At 38.3% G+C, this 17,397-nt stretch overlaps 1 long non-coding RNA gene across 1 annotated transcript in view; it reads right to left on the bottom strand.

The window, feature by feature from the left end:
• Window positions 1-300: 300 nt before the first annotated feature.
• LOC135327875 (uncharacterized) overlaps window positions 301-17,397 on the bottom strand; it is a 57,300-nt gene continuing 40,203 nt past the window's right edge. Inside the window, exons 3-4 of the long non-coding RNA XR_010388377.1 lie at window positions 7,043-7,093; window positions 301-4,568 (exon numbers count right to left, since the gene is read on the bottom strand). This is a non-coding gene — a long non-coding RNA (uncharacterized LOC135327875). The remainder of the gene's footprint in view (window positions 4,569-7,042; window positions 7,094-17,397) is intronic.

Below are 17,397 nucleotides of genomic sequence, written 5' to 3'. Positions count from 1 at the left end.
TTTTAAGATATCCAGACATTGACACTGCTACCAGTCTCTGATAAAGTCTGCAGTGCAATATCAGCAAAGTCCATAAATTGGGGCCAACATAGAAAACAAAACTAACCAAATGGAAAGACAGATACATCAACCAATTGCAGTACAGGTATATTCTGTGGTTTATAACCTGAACTTCTTAGGAAAAATTGGATTAAAAGCTCTTGCTGCCAATTTATTTTAATTCTTTATCTTCAGACCTGCCTGCATTAGTGATGAGTAACTTCACTAGGAAATTATTTATATAAAGTATTGTTTTCATGTCATTGACACATACGGTGATGCCAAGGCTGGTAAACTCTAAGTACATTAGCATGTCCCACAGTTAGGGAGAGAAATCAATTCACAATTAGCAACCATGGAATATTCTTCTGACGCAGCATACAGACCAGCACAGCACACTTACGATGGTGGATCTAGCTTGATATGGCTCTTTGCTAAACTACCTGGACTAAATCTGAATATAAAGTGTCTGAAACAGTAGAAGTGGCTCGAGTTGAATTCACTACTTCCAATTTAGTTTAAATAGATCTGCTGTTTCTATACTCAATATAGATGAACATTCCCCACTCCTACACTTTCTAGGCAAAAGCCTTAGCTCCTGTAAGCCAGCACAGTGTCAATTAATTTTAGGGTGTTATGGTGATTTACTCCAACTCCTAAGCAGTCTGAGACAGGTCAGAAAAAAGAAAAAAATAGGACAAATTTAAGATGCAGAAAACAGGCTTCAAACAGAGTCTGGAGGCAGTGCATGCAATTTAGAGAAGAATTCTCCCAGAAAATGAAAGCTTTAAGGCTAACAACTTGTTTTGCGGGAGATAAACGGACAGCACGCCAATCAATATGATTAAATGGTGACACTTTATTAAGCCCGAATAGCATCTTTTATATGCCTTAACTATGATCACATGAATCAAACTATGCAGTGATTGGTACATGTTCATTTAGCACGCACATCTGAACAGTATGTGATTGGATAGCATGTACTGTCCACGAGGAGGCAAAGAAACTCCCCTAAGCCCGTAAGTTCCTTACTGAACATCTGGGAGTTGTTTTTCTCATTCCAGGGACAGTCTCTCACCACATTGCATGCCCTCTAGTAACCTTACCGGTAGGCCACAAAACCTACTTTCACACTCTTGCTATTAGCATTAGGGCTGGATTGCTCACATGTCCGTTTTCCTCTAGAAAATCCTCCACAAATCCCCCTTCTTTTCTTTGAGCAATCCAGACACTCTTGATTGATCGAGACACCAGTGTTATCAGACAACTAGGGTGGTAATGAGGATACATTTTGGCAATGGGGGCAACTTCAAATAATGTCTTGGGCCTGGTCTCTTGTGATAAGTTTTTTGTAGCACTTTTGCATTTTGGTGAAAAAAAAGAAATCATGGGACAATTTAGCCTGCTGATCAAAAGTTCCTTGCTGGGTTCCGCTGGGTTTTCCTCCTTTGTCAGGAATGGGCAATCCTCCTGACATAGTTGGTCCTTTTTTTTTTTTTTTAATCACACACTCTCTTTCTCTCACTCTCTGGGAACCACACTCACACCACCCGAGTCTTTAACTGCTAGGACTGCTGTCCCTTTGCAGTGGGCGGCGTCATCAGCCGAGGGGCGCCCCGGCCAGTTCCCAGGCTATACGCACTCGCACACACAGTACTGCTCACACTCACACCAGTCACAGTGACTCTAGACTTCTGTCTTACAGTCTTGCAGTGCACCTTATGCTGATCAGGCTACGCACTCCCCTTTCCGGCCAGACCAAGCTGGGACTTAAAACCCACTCAAACCCTGGGGATGGGACTCACACCCATCCCCCAGTACGCCTTACAGTGGCCAGCTCACGTACCCCTTCAGTGCACTGTTACCAGACCAGAATTTAGAATTTAGGCAGGAATTTAAGACTCACCTTTTCCAAAAGGTTGCCAAAAGACCCCAGGTGAACTCACCCGATGGTGCCAGATGATCGTTTGGAGACAAGAGGCCCCAACAGTGGTCGCCTAGGGTCCCATCTGGGTCGCCAAACTGTTATGGAAATTAGGCTTGTCGGCCACCATAACAGGTCCTGACCCTAGGTTCCTGCAGAAAAGTTCAGAGCCAAATCAAAGCAAATTAAATAATTAAATTTTAGTTACACGTGTGCAGTAATTACAGCTCAAGCTAGGTGCCTCCGAAGAGGGACTTACTGATTTAGACATTACAGAAGAATCTGTCTTTGTTGCAGTTATAGATACAATCTCATTTCTATGTCATAAAGCTTATCATTTTCCGTTGGTAACTCAAACACACACCTAAGTTTCGAATGCATGAGTTCTGGTTTTGCCTCTTTCCATACTGCTTCCATATCTGAAGTATCAGCTGGAGCAAGCATAGACTGTTTCTTTTTTCTTTTCTTTTTTTCTTTTTCTTTTTCTTTTTTCTTTTTCTTTTCTTTCTTTCTTTTTTCTTTTTTCTGTTTCTTTTTTCTTTCTTTCTTTTTTCTTTTTTCTTTTTCTTTTTTTCTTTTTTCTTTCTTTTTTTTCCTTTTTTTTTAACCATAAACTTGTGTTTACTTTTCTCATTAGGATCATAGTCAAAAGGCTGTAGCATCACAGAAACATTAATTGATGTTCCTGCATCGATAATTGCACTGTTAGGTCTTACACAATATCTATGTGGTGCTGTGGTCTTAACTTTGAAGCACACATTCTATCTGTAGGATTGCCGAGCTTCAAGTTTGTAGTGACATCTGTGAAAGGCTCTTTGAATTTGAGCTCGTGCTGCAGTTCAAGGCTGAGGCCAGCTCCGATTTCGCCGTGTTCCTGCTCCTGCTGATTGGCAGTGGCGGCACCAGGTGGAGGCGGCACCAGGCAGAGAGAGGAAGGGCTGGCTGGGAGGGGAAGGAAGGCAGGAAGGAAAGGAGGCAGGGAAGAAGGCAGGCCGGGGGTGTCCCCGGCCTGGTGTAGTCACGCCCCGCCGAGCGGCCCTGGGGCGATGGATCCTTCCCAGAAGGCCGGGTCAGTGGCGGGGGTTGTGGGCAGTCCAAACTCGTGGGCGGCCCCGTCTCTTGAGGGGGAGGTGGTTCCGAAGGGGCCGTAAAGTGGACACAGCAAGGCATATTAAGAGGTGGATAGATGTCTGGCTCCTGCTCCGGATTGATCGGCCCTGGGTCAAATGGATTGTCTGGGTTGTTTCCTGGGGAGTCCCGTCCACCCACCGCCCCCACCACCGTGTCGCTTGACGGAGGTGCTGTGGGGGCTGTGGGGCTAAAACTCCTGCCGCTGTCTTATCATTTCTTGTTGCCGCATCCCAGAGCTTAACTCTGATTGAGTCCCATGTACTGAGGCTATAAATCATACTGGAATTCACCTCAGGACAGTTCGAACGTGCCCACACTAATAGCATTTGCAGATCTTGGTGGGGGTATATCTCTACTGTGCTGTTTCAAAGTCTTTTGCATTACGCTTAGCATGGACCTGTCTTGCAGGGAGATTCCGTTTCCCACAACTCCAACGCGTTCCCGGCCGCTTACCTCCATCCAGCGGTAGTTAACCTGTTGAGCGCAATGCTGCTTCCTTGTGTTTTTCAGCTGCTCGGGGCGATCCAGGGGGGCTTCCCGGAGTTGAAGGTGGCAGAGACGGATATAATCTAGCCGGTCTCTCCGATTTATCTCATTCCTCCTCATTAACTTTAATGTCCAAATCAATTGCTGACGCCACTCCCTTTTCATCGGGCTCACTCCCTTTTGATAAATTTAATTCTTCACTTTGAGGTGATGTTAAAGGCACAGGCGACTGAGGTGGCTGAGACAGAACGGATTGATGGTCCGCCGGTGCCAGACCCGGCATGTTTACTTCAGATAGTCTATCAGATGGCGACGTGGGTGAAAACGCAGCAAAAGCAGAGATAGCCGCTGCTGGCTCACCTTTCATTTCTTTCAAAGTCTCTTTTATAAGTCCCCATAATGTAGCCAATCGAACTGCTTCTTTTGAAGCTTTGCTAATTTCTTCCCAAAGGGCACTTCCAATATTTTCCCAGGTAGGCAGTTCAAAAGCAACTCCCACTCTCGGTATCAAGCCCATATCTCGGGCCCATTTCAACAAGGTTTTTAGCGTTCCATCATCATAAGTTAACCCTCTCTTAGAAAGGATATGTTGGAGGAGCTTTACTACCGTTGCATCTTCTTTGGACACTGAAATTCCCATCTCCTCCCCGACTGCTCACCTGCGCTAAGTGAGATTTCCCCTCGCAATCCTCGTGCCCTTGTCGTGGCTAAACTTCACGACTTCACGATCGCGGCTAATCTTCGTGATCCCTGACTCCTTTGTCGCGGTTAATCTTCGTGACTTCACGATCGCGGCTAATCTTCGTGATCCCTGACGCAGCTTCTCTGAGTGCACTCCTTTGATCAGTTGCCAGGACAGCAACTCCTTCGGTCGGCTTTCCCACTCACCCTCCTTTTCCAGCTGTCTTTATCGTTCAATCAAGCAACAGCAAGAGGGTCCCTGTTCATGGACGAAGTCAGTCTTCGGTCCCTGTTCAGTCTTCTGTCCCTGTTCGGGCGCCAATTGCGGGAGATAAACGGACAGCACACCAATCAATATGATTAAATGGTGACACTTTATTAAGCCCGAATAGTGTCTTTTATATGCCTTAACTATGATCACATGAATCAAACTATGCAGTGATTGGTACATGTTCATTTAGCACGCACATCTGAACAGTATGTGATTGGATAGCATGTACTGTCCACGAGGAGGCAAAGAAACTCCCCTAAGCCCGTAAGTTCCTTACTGAACATCTGGGAGTTGTTTTTCTCGTTCCAAGGACAGTTTCTCACCACACTGCATGCCCTCTAGTAACCTTACCGGTAGGCCACAAAACCTACTTTCACACTCTTGCTATTAGCATTAGGGCTGGATTGCTCACATGTCCGTTTTCCTCTAGAAAATCCTCCACATTGTCATTTTTCATAAGCACTAAGTTATCTGAAACAATCAGTAATAGCCTTGCTTTCTGAGATATGTGAGTGATATAACCCTGACTGATCTAAGCCCAGAAACGTATAGTAAGATACATTTAAGAAGGAAAGCGGAAACAAGACTCAAGACTCTCTAAACCTTTAGACACCCTAATTCTTTTTGTTTGGGGGCTGTGGATATGGGTTTAATCACACAATTAATTATGCAAAGGAGCAGTGATTGCTTTAAAGCATGATGACACAAAGTTTCACTCTGAGATGTCACCAAATCCTGTCGCACATTGTACATTTGCTTTTACTTGCCGCCCTGCTCTCTGTGCCACCTCTAAAACCAGGAAGCACATGAAGCTTCCTTTCCATCCAGCTACTAAACAAGAAATGTTCAAATCTTTGACAAAGATGAACACACCAGAGACGAACACACATCAATCTTTCACCAGAGGTGAAGTTGCAGTCGAAGACGATGACAGGAACTGACACACTGTCAGGTAGTACACTTTCTCCTGACTGGCAGGTTGTCAAGATTGCATATGCACTCTCCCATCCTACCCAAAATTAATTCTAAGCAGATTTACAAATATGAATACAACTAAACATAATACTAATTAAGCATAGTCTCAGAATAGTTCCCAGAATATCTGAAGTTGGAAGGGATCTCTGGAGATCATCTAGTCCAACCCCCTGCTCAAAGTAGGGTCAACTAGAGCAGGTTGTCCAGGACATTGTCCAGCCAGGTTATGAGTATCTTCAAAGTTGGAGACTCCACAGCCTCTCTGGACAACTTGCTCCAGTGCTTGACATCACTATAAAGAAGTTTTTTCTTACATTTAATTTAATGTATGGAATTTATTGTAATGTAATGGAATTTATTGTATTTCAACTTCTGCTCATTGCACTTTGTCCATTCACTAGATACCAGTGAGATAATAATAATAAGTTTAAATAATATTAATATAAACATATGAAATATTAAGATTGAAAGGGATAAAGAAACAAACATTGAATCAAACAAAATGGAAGACATTACAGCTAATGAAATTTATAAGACTCTTAGCTTAAGGCCAGAAGACATTATTAGACCATTTCACATGATCCTACATAGCACAGGGCAAAGATTCTCATCCTTCACTGAGCTCATTAATTTATGCTTTTAAAAAGAACAGCTAATCTTGATAGCCCAGAAAGCAAAAAATATTTGCATATGGAATTAATTAGGCATTAGAAAATGCTTCTGTTTGCACTACATACTTCCTCTTCTTTTGCTCTATATAGTTGGAATCAGGTCTACCTGGTTTAGGTACCTAACCTATTTATTCATGCAGCTAGTATATGCTCTCCATTGTTTCTGAAATTCCTGGACCTTGCATTGCATATTACAAATTAGATAAAAATCTTGCATGAATATCCACCTTAGTCAGTTCTCTTTCAAGACGGTTGGAACTCTGAGCACCCTTTTGAGATTCTGCTGAAATGTCTTTAAAACTTCTTTGACTTACTTTTCCATTTCACTAACTGCTTTACAAACTGTGCTAACTTGTCATTTACAATGTCTACCTTCTTCACACTTCTTCTGATGGGTTCTGCTTTAGTTTCAGCCTTCATGACTGTTGGTGAGATGGTACATGTTTTATTTTGCCTCATTTTTCACTTTGCCCTTTAAGTAGCTGGTCTCTAGCTTTGTGAAGACCAAGGAACATACGGCTGTCCATTATTCCCCAGTATGGATACCTACATTTCAAGTGTGTAATGAAGCAGTCTTCTTAAAGTTCATAGTTTTCTCTACAATCAGGACAGGCAGAGGTCTCTCAAGATCTCTGGAAGAAATTCTGTTAGCCTAAGCTTAATATATAATTGAAGCTAACTGGATTCTACCATCTATCTTCTAGGAGAGCTATGATGATTTGGAGCCTATGCAAGATTTCTTCTGTATCTCCAGACTTCCTCATTCTGTGGCTTAGTGACAACTAACATTGGTATTATGATCAATCTTTCAATCTGAAAATGTTTCCTGTAACATTAATCAGTTACACAGCACCACGAACTTACTTCTTTGCATATGCCTTTTAATTGCAAATTTTCATTTGCCTGATGAGATTCCTAGAAAAAAAAAAAAGAATTTCCTATAACAAACTGAAAAATATAATCCCACAGAGATAACCAGCAGCAGAGAACCATCAGTCTAATGCAAGTCACAGAATAAAAAATTGGGCTTTAGAGTAGTTTCTTTTAATTTAAAACGATGCCTTCAATCAATTTACTGACCAGGGAAGCATTGCAATGAAAGTACTGGGAACTAAATACCCTCCATTTAGCCATATCACAGCTACTTAGGCCTTTCCACGTTGCTAAAATATTCCCAACAGAGGTGACAGTTTCTAACAACAGCAGGCCAATCAAGGCTTAGTGCCAATTAATTTCTTGGCATTTGGCAACAAAAAAATCATAAAGTGACTACTGGGGAGGCAAGAAGTTAAATATGACATTCAGTTATATTGTTGAATGAAGCGTTCAGAAGCTCTTCTAGTTTCCAAAAATATATTTACATGTATTCTTAAAGTCACATATTAACAAATATCTGCCTGAGGTGCTGACAAGCAGTAACGTTTCATTTTATGTGATTTATCACTTAGCTTGTTTTAAATCTCAGATGAATGTCTGAAATGTTTTGAGCTGTCCAGTACTAGAGAGCTGAATAATGAGAAGTGAACTCACCTACTCATATTCCAGTATCCTTTGTCTTACATAAACATAGATATTCACCAAGAGAATGTCTGAAGTCTAAACAGCATGTGAATCCAATTCTGTCTTTGTGAACATTTACAAAGAGTTGGTAAAAGACTAACTTTGTCCAGTAGTATAACTATTCAGAACTCACATGAATTTGGTTTTGCCGTGTTTGACTAGCATTAACTATGATGGCAGTTTTGTGATAAGGACTCATGCCTAGTAATAACTTACTCGACGAAAGGTGTTAGACCTGATTGCATACCCTCACTAGCTCACTCCAACTATGATTTAGAAGAAATCTTACTGAGAGCTGATGATGGAAGTCAGCGGGCATAGGTTATCAGTTAATCTATGCAAAATTTGTGATACTGACCTAATTGGATTCTGACAAGTTGAGATGAACAATTTTCTCAATGTAGTAGTAGAAAAAGCAATTAGTTCAAAGATATTCCACCAAATGGCAAAGACAAGGATGACATCTAAAATATTTTTATCTAAACTTAATACGATGGTGGAATATTTGAGCACATTAAGGATCTCTATTGGAAGTACCTAGATTAAAGGGTATACTCACCATCTCCTAGAAATTCAGCACTGAGCTGAGTTCATGATATCTGATATTGTACAATTTAGTCACATTTAAAGAAGCAAAGGTTTGCCCATGAAGCATAAAAACTTCTTCAGCCTTTTGCTGTCAACATTTTAATAAATGTGTGGGAGGCGTGCATGAAAGAAACAGAGCATTAAGAACCTTCCTGCTTTTCAGTGAAAATGCTTCTGAAAACTGCTGCACATTAGCCATGACTCAAATACAAATATGCAGGTAAGTGCCCAAATTCACAGCCAAATCAGGGTGCAATCATCATACTTATCAGAAGGAGCAAGTCTTGAAGGGACTGACTATAGGAAGAGAGGTTTCCATAAGACTGTGTGGCTGTATTTTCATGGCCAGTCTTCCTAAGGAGGAATGTAAAATATAGGGGAAAATTGTTGGGCTATTTTGTTGCATATTTTTTATATATACACACACACACATATATATATGTATATAAAAATTATATATTTATGCTCACTATGATGTGACTATAGAAATAGTTGATAGATAGCATTATTTTATATATTTTATATAATATTTTCTATTAAAGAATTTAAACAAAAAAATAGAAACAGCTTATGGATAACATTTATTTACTTTACATAAAATCCAGGACAGCCATTAAGGTAATTTTATCAAACTGATGCTATCAGTGTTGGGAAGGGTTTTGAAGCATGGTCTATGGTAAAGAAAATGACCAATTTCCTGAAATAACAGTGGTCATCGCTACTCATAATGTTTCTGTTTAGGTAAAAATTACTTCTGTTTTCATTTACAAGACAATCTGATGGTTGATTATGAACACTTTATTATAGTCTGATGATTATGTGTAACATTAGGAGATTAAGAAATAGTCTTCAGGTCATTAGCTGTCTATAAAAGTCTATATAATGAAGATCTAATTTTGCATGAAGTAGTCCAGAATGCTGCACAGTTATAGTGCAACTGTATTTCTGTCTCCTCACTGAAGATATTTTAGATGATGATTTTGTGATTAAAATGACACTGTGCCTAAAATGTTTCAAATTTAATTAATTATTCTATGATACCAACAGCTCACAGCAAAATTGAGTGTTCTGCAATTGCAACTTGCTCAGCTGTTACAGAAGCACCATGTAATCAAGTATTTAGAACAATAAAAAGTCCAAGCCTCTTGAGTGATTTAATTAGCTACTGTCTCCTAAGTAAAGGAACCATTTTTAAATCTGCTTAAAATGAACATACAAATTATAAAGAAAAATTAATTTAGTTTATATATGCTTGTATAAAAATAATCTTGTCTTTACTGTTCTCTTCCTCAGCCTCTACCTACCTGTTTCTCTGATGCAAGTATTGTCTATCCTGATTGTCTGAAATATTCATCAGGAAGCAGCCATCATGATGAATGAATAATACAACAAATATTTATGAAACAAAATGTTATGTTACTGTTCTACATTGATGAATTTAATGCTAACTTTAAAAGCAAACCTTCAACCTAATCTAAAAATTAAACACTGTTAGGATATATTAAAGGTAATACACAATACTTAATATGGTTGAGGATGTTACAGAAAAATGTTGAGCTAAACTACTAATTGTAGCTCTAGCTGAAGCACTACTGAAAGATATAGCTAAGGTTAAGTATTTCTGTTTAAAATTCTTCCTGTCAATCATTCACAACTTTCTGAAACTTTCAGTTCTTGAGCTGAAATTACCTATACATGATTTTTACTTGTAGGACAAGTTGAAATTTTTGAAAGTTTGACAGCAAATAGTTCATTTTGTTTTCTACACACAGACAAGCAGCTAGTTACACATAAATTTTGTTGATTTTAAGAATAAAAGCCCTGTGGCAGAAGACTGAAAAATTAAGCTTGGCATACGAATATACCTGTAAATATTCAAGAGAAGACTTTTTCCATTTCACTTAGCTGTGATTTTTTGAAACCTGATATGAAGCCTCATGGCAAATATTAAATAGCGATACTTCTAACAAATTTGGGACACTATTTCTGAAAAAAAAGACAGTGCTCACTGTGCACATGAGTTTATATATACTCATGTGAAGAATAAATTAGCCATGTAGTCAAAGGATTATTAATAATTTCTAGTAAATGATGTAGGCTTCACCACAAGCTTCAGTTCAGACACACAAATTGCTTCCTGTTTTACAGAAACCAAAGTTCATTAAAATGACATACTGTTCTTCCCTGAGTCTCTGCAAATGTTCTAGATTTCACTTCATTCAGCATTTAGGTCCTATAGGAAGAGATCCCTGCTTTGTATTGTCAATTATTTACTGATAAGGAACCACAATGATAAAAAAAAATCCTGGATATGCCACAATATTTCTGCTCTTAGGCACTGATAAATACTATGTAATCCCTAGTTACATGATCACACTTCTAGTTCTACACAATATTCTTCAGTCCAGAGAAATACAGAGCGAAACTTCTTTCAGGGGTTCCTGACTGCGGACTGTAGAACTTGTCAACACACAATGAAACAGACAAACCTCCACATGTACATAAGGATACTGGCAAACAAAACTTCACCCAAATAGGAGGGCTGCAAAGCTACAGAGTATAAAATAAATGATACTAAACAAAACAAATGGGCGCTAGGGAGCTTCCTGTAAACCCCTGCATCTACCCTGGTATTTCTGAGTTTGCTTAAAATTTTGGAAATCTCTATGATATCATACTACCTGTTCTGCAGTTTGTGTCTGGGATATTAACCATGGCTTCAGAAAGTTCTTTCAGGACTTTTTCTTGTGTGTTTAGTTGTGCACAAAAATAGTTGAGATGCTGAAAAGCTTACAGATTGCATCATAAAAAAGCTTCCCTTCTTTGCTCTTCCCACAAAAGCACAATGCTTAAGGAAACGTGAAACAGTAAAACTGCAAAAGATTTTTTTTCATCAAGTGGAGTAGCAACTGGGTCCAAGCAATAAGCATGAGTATGTGTCTGAATAAAAAAAAGATGGATTGTTTCTTACAGAGATGGTGCATACATGGAGAACTGAAAACAGACTCAAAGGTTACTACTTTAGTGTCCAATTACTATTTATAGAGATTGCTGGTTTCTTTTCATATTGACATTTGGCAGTGTAAAAAAAGCAAGCCAAACAACCAGAAATAATTAAACCAGGACATGACATAAATTTGTTTAATACATTTCACCCGTATTCAATCATTTGCCAATGGAAAAGTTTGCATGAATTACTTATCCATTCTGCATAAGGTCACTAAATCAAAACTTACTTCATGTTTTGACACTCTTCACTCTGAAGGTAAAGCCTCAGCCTCAAACAGCTTTCAGACTGATCAAACCCCAAGCCTCAATATTACTGAACTTTTTATGTTCATCTATGAATCCTACCACTAAAGCATATGATTTCTGTGCTTCTTACACAGCCACTCTATAAGGAATGGAAGCATGGAAGCCTGTAGTTACAGATTATAATTTTCCAGAAGATTAAGAAGCTGTGTGTAAAGCTCCTAATTGCAGCTAGCAACTAACTCAGGAAGATACTAAACCAACTAACTTTTCAGAGCTTAGACCCTCAAAAATATCTTCAGAATTTTTGTGACATAAAAAGTCATTTACTCATATTTACTCATAGTTACTCAAATTGATCAACAGTAGAGACAAAATCATACATTTCCACACATAGCAATAGGTCCAGTTCTTTCTCAAATGTCCCATTTATATATTATATAATGGACCTACAGCTTAATATGAAGGTATAAAATAATGATTTTCATTTAAGTGTTTTTTTCAATAAACAGGACAACATCTTTCAAGTCATCTTTGAAATTCCTTATAATGACTTTTTCTGGACATTGTACAAGTTATCTAACAACAGCTGTTATTAAAATAAAAAAATATACTTCTCTAATGTCCTAATGACATCTATGGGGGACCAGTCTACAGGGATAAAGATCTATTTAACAGGCATCTAACTTAACACAATTTAACTAGTTCCTGTGATCCATACTAAGTATGATTGTCAGAATGAAGTAGTCCACTCAGCCCTTCTTTACTTCAAAGTTATTTTGAGAGTAGTAATAACTTTCTCATTATTTTGGAGGGTGTCTTCTTTACTAATGATACTCTTTTTCTAAGTAGTAAACAATAAACATACGTCAGTCTGAGAGACTTTTTGGTCTGACGTCCTGAATGCCTTGAAGTAAACTCCCTGGGGAAGCCAAGGTGACCCTTCAAGGTAGTACATTTGAGTATCAGGCATAATCTTTCTGCAAGCCAAATTAAGATATTCATGCAAAAGCACAGCTGTCTTGATAAAGAAAGCCATGTAGTTTTGTCAGACCACAACATTTAGCAGCATGCGTGACATGTTTGATCCTGCTGCTTTCAGCCCTGTCACTCCAGGAAAAAAAAAGAAAACAAATATAAAAGAACGGAACTCAGCATCAGCAAAGTAAACAAACACCTTTCACACAGCAAGGCTGTAACAGAGCTGCCAAACTGCATAGATGTAAAACCTTCCATTTTTGCATCGGAAACAGAGGTAAAAATATTCTCCTTACTACCCTGGCAAAAGATGAAAAGCTTTTGAGTTTGGGGAGGAATTTGGCAGAGGGGGGAATTGTTTGTTTTCTAAAACCAGTTTAATCAATTCTTGGCTGCGAGAATATGCAAGTCTCCTTGAGACTGATTCTCCCAAAAAGTATTCTTGAGTCAACAAACCACTGAAACACCTGCTAAAGTGTTTTTCCTATTCAAAACAGCATATGCTGAAGTGCTATCCAGAGAAAGAGCTTACTAAACTGAAGCCCCAAATAAATATCATTGGCTGTAGTTTCTTACGTAAAGCTGACTGATGTATATGAACCGCAGTGACATTCCAGACAGATAAAACAAAACGCTTATACCTGGTACTAATTTAATGCTGCCACATAAAAATTGTCAGCACCCAAAGGCTTTGTGTATTCGCTATAGCATTCTTGTCTCTTTCAATACACTATGGCCAAAATGAAATATTAAAATTACAACTTACTAGATGTTTTGTTACTTTAGATACCAAAATGTCCTTTAACATTGTCTCTTGGTTATTATATTTAAACCACTTGAAATATGTGCTTAGTTCATTATCTAACAGTATATGCTCCAAAAGTCCTCTTACGGGATTAAAATATTCTGGCAGCACCTATCAAAGTTTTGTTAATAAAGAGCAATTTACCTCTAAAAATTTCACCTAAATGCAATAATGTTTTGGAATTACTGTGGTGGGATGCGAGGTAGAAATTCAGAGGATTACCAATTTGACAGAGAGGTATTTCATATCTGAATATGGAAATATTCATGCTGATTTCATAGCTAACATCTAGACACAAATATGGTTCAAAATCATCATGGTTAAAGCTCTAAACAGTAATTTACCTTCTATTTCCCAAAGCCAAATCAGGACTTCATACGACCAGTATTCTATTCACAGTTCTGTAGCAGAGCTCTTCCCAAAACAGGACGTTCTAGCATGATGAAGTATTTAGGTATAGTACTGGCAAATCAAATTTAAGAAAATGACTGTGTGAACAACATAAATTGCAAGTAGAACAATGCGGAAGAATATGGAAACTGTGCAAAAACTACAAAAGTCACTGTTTCCAGAAGAAGAAAGAAAATGGAGGAATCTAACAAGTTTAACTCCAAGAAAAAGATTATTGCAATACATACGCAGGCAAAGCAAAAAACGATCCACAAGAACAATACGGTCTGACATTGCTGCAAAAGAATAGCTAAAAATTACCAAGATGTTTTTGAGAGACTTTTGAGAATCCCCAGGTGTTTTGAATAAACTGACTGACTCACAACATCATCTGCCTTCAACAGTATTCTTTAAGTAAAAGAACATATAATAGGAGTAATTAGGCAAATGAAAAAAGGTTTCTTGTCTGGAGTGACAAAGCCTCAAAAGTGGCTTGGCATCCAGTGGGGCAAGGCAAAGCCCAAATAGTATAAACAAAAGAACTAAAAAGATATGATTACCAAATGCCCACAACTGAAGAACATTACAGATATGGCAAAAATGATATTTTTCTAGTATCGTACAGAAGAAATGGCAAATACTAGTCAATGAGGAAATCATTCCTCATTTTATTTCAGAGCTAAGTAGATATGTAAAGATTCCTGAAATTGAAATTTGGACTGAAATCTGCAGTGTAAGTATAACACTATTGTTGCTGTCATTTATGACAACTAATTTAGTAACATTAGTGACAAATAAGATGGTTAGTTGTTTCTCACAATAACATGCATTCTAGTAGGATTTTCAGAGATACCTTTTACTTTCCGGTATGGGAGCACAAAGATTTCAACTCTGCCATTAAGAGGCAGGGAAGTGGATCTCAATTAAAAGTAGGTGAAATAGTGACTGTTTTTGCATATGATACTTGCAAACCCATCATAAAGGGCAGCAAACACAAGGTAAAGGCAATCCAGCAGAGGTAGAGACCAGTAGCTGCTAACTAATGAAGAGGCTATCAAAATTTATAAATTCCCATGGACTTTCAGATAAAAAGATGTCCAATGGCCTTTACATATGTTAAAAGTTTAGGCATTATGTTTGAGGAAAAAGAGATCATTAGTGATTTATGGTCACTGAGATTACTGAGAGCCACACATCAAAATTCTCAGACACCCTAATCTTGATACCAAAACTACATGGATGCCATTGATGACTACCTTACGAGTAAGTCACTGATGTGCACAGCTGAACTCAAAGCCTAGGCAGCCTTGCGGCATGAAAATATGATAAGTTAACATGATCCTCAACTCATCAGGAAGCATCAGCCAAGCTAGTTATGTGACAATTTTAACAGCAGAACTGGGAAGGATCCAAAAGCAATTATATAATGACAGAAATTTATAACTGCAGTTGTCACTCTGTTGAGAGGGTCAGACAATAGTGGAGATACCTCACACGCCTCTCAAGAATGCTAGAATTATCAAGATGAGATGAGTATACACACTGCCAGATATAAAAAGACTCACGATGAAGATCATTAATAGCAAAACTCTCTTGGGCATATATGGAAGTATTCTGAAGCAGAATTCTGTAGCCAGAACATAAAGAAGTGAGAAACTGCCCCAAAATTATAGTACAGATCTGCAAGTAGGTGAACAGCTGTTATACAAGTGCATACATCTAGCAACACAGTGAAAATCTGATGCATGTATTACAAATCTTTCAGCAAAGGAGGAATGGATTTCTTACAGAAAGTAAACAAGATTACAATTTTACTTCAGAATAACAGTCACACTTATGGATGCTAGCCAAAGTATAAAATACTACTGCTGGGCCCATTATAGCAAAAAAAAAAAAAAAGAAAGAAAAAAAAAAGAAAAAAAATATTTCAATAAACATAAATTTTATCTCATTTCAGATGACAGATTCTGAGATGAGGGAGACCATTTTCTAATCACTGTCTTGCCATCCTGCAAGTCACTACTGTAGTCCTCAGATATATTGGCTATTTTGGGGCAAGCCAGGTTTTTTTGGTTTTGATTGAGTATTGCAGCCTTGATTCTTTTTAATATAAATGAAGTCAGAATTGATATATTCTTGCAAAAAGTTTTAGTCTTAACAAATAAGCATTTATGATGAGAAACCATCTAGTTTAAGTATTTGCAACTGGTCCTGTACAATGACTGAAGATATGTATATCATTTGCCCTGTGTGTACATTTTCCTCCCCTGGCAGTACTTATATCAAAGAAAAATGAAGACACATGAAGGCCAAAGCTTATTCCAGTAGGCAAGCTATTGACTGCCCAGACAAGCAAACTACTGTCAACCTCTTTGCAATCAAAGAATTTCCAGAGTATAAACCAAATATTTCTTATCAGGATATATAGCTCTAGGTTCATTCAGTACAGAAGTGTTTGATCTTATATTTCACTGTAGCTGTAAATGCATGTCTACTATGAATGTATGGAGAAAGTGAGTTTGAAAAATAGTGAAATGTGCACAATGCAGAAAAGAATATAGCTTCTCTTCTCTAGTTACTCTAATCTGGTCAGGAAAATGAACAACTTTTTTCCTGAGGGTTATAACTACCTCTGGATATTTGTTTTTTAATTATTTTAAAAGATGTGGACACAGAATGGAAGGCTAATCCCATTTTAGTCAGTGCCAAAACTTCTGTTCCTCCACTGGTAGAATCTCACACTTTGATGCAAGTTATGGTGACAGCAAATATGTTGATGCCATTCCACCATATTGCAATTCTAAACACACGCACTGCCAAATTTTACCAAAACTATTAGTACATGCAATATTATTACCTTGTGCTGAAACATCTTGCTCCTTCAATACTTCTGCTTCCCCCATCAGTTGGGCAGTTTTACCTGCAAGACCTCTTCAACCCATTAGGGAAGAAGAGCTCGAAACAAGCTGTGTTCTACCCTTCTTTCCCTACCCTCTACGAAAATGATTTCCTCTCTTTTCCCAGTTACATGCCAAAACAGACCTGCCACATCTGTGGGATCAATAGTAGTCTGTGGAATACAGAGGGAAAGGTGGTGAGAAGGCGGTGTTACGGCAGGGCAGTCTGAACACCAAGTCACGGGTAGGAGAAGCAGGTTTCAGCATTGTCTGTTGGAGGCTGAAGCCTCTAACACTGGATAAAGTCTCTTAAGGGACAGGTCCCTTTTTTTCTCTCTCCTTGGAAGCCACATTGGCTGGATAATGGCAGTTATTAAGGGGAGACAGAGGTCTGCAAAAAAAAGTACACTGACCCTCTGTCCAGAAGGCTCACTAGGATCATCATACTTAGATAATTTTTTTGGTAGCAACATTGTGAAAAATTCACATTGCACTGTCAATCTTTACTTGTTTTTGTGGCAAGGCTATGCAATCATCTTCATGTTACCACTAGAAAAGTCACTAGTCTCACTTAGAATCTTGATCTAGAAGTGAAAATCTTCCTAGCTGTCTATGAAACGAAGATTCTCTGACGTTAAATACAATTTATTCTCTCTACTTCTTGGTAAAATAATATTTCCTTCCTTGATGTATTCCTTCCTGGCAGTATAGATATAGAACATTATGTACAGAGGTTTTAGAATATTCTG

This window comes from Dromaius novaehollandiae, chromosome 3 (assembly GCF_036370855.1).
Source record: "Dromaius novaehollandiae isolate bDroNov1 chromosome 3, bDroNov1.hap1, whole genome shotgun sequence".
In the NCBI taxonomy this organism is placed as follows: domain Eukaryota; kingdom Metazoa; phylum Chordata; class Aves; order Casuariiformes; family Dromaiidae; genus Dromaius; species Dromaius novaehollandiae.
The sequence above is the reverse complement of the archived record's forward strand: the minus strand, read 5'-3'. Positions and strand labels throughout refer to the sequence as shown.